Raw genomic sequence first — 289 nt, 5'->3', positions numbered from 1 at the left:
TTCAGCAGCTTCACAGGGCAAATGTTTTGTTGCTTGACTAAACAAGCACTGCCGCTCAGGGCCCTGTAGTTAGAGGTGGGTGGTGTTCCGCTGGGTTTATCGGCCCTTGGAAGGGAACAGGCTGACCGTTACAGTGTCTGCCTGCTGCAGCGTCCGCACCTGCTCGCGCCTCAAGTGTAAGCTGTGCTTCAGTTGCTCTTTGGAAACTCCTACAGAGAAAAACACTTCAGTCCCTTGTTTTTCTTTTCTGCTAACCGCTCTGTCCCGCAGCAGCCGTTCCTTTATGAGA

The 289-nt window shown here is 52.6% G+C and overlaps 1 protein-coding gene across 1 annotated transcript in view; it reads left to right on the top strand.

Moving 5' to 3' along the window:
* Positions 1–289, top strand: part of SSR3 (signal sequence receptor, gamma (translocon-associated protein gamma)) — a gene marked incomplete at its 5' end in the record, with an annotated part of 2,257 nt that overhangs the window by 1,659 nt on the left and 309 nt on the right. The window lies entirely within an intron of this gene.

Source organism: Buceros rhinoceros, unplaced genomic scaffold (genome assembly GCF_000710305.1).
Source record: "Buceros rhinoceros silvestris isolate BGI_N320 unplaced genomic scaffold, ASM71030v1 scaffold20227, whole genome shotgun sequence".
NCBI lineage: Eukaryota > Metazoa > Chordata > Aves > Bucerotiformes > Bucerotidae > Buceros > Buceros rhinoceros.
Note: the sequence above shows the minus strand (reverse complement) of the source record. Positions and strands in the feature narration are given on the sequence as shown.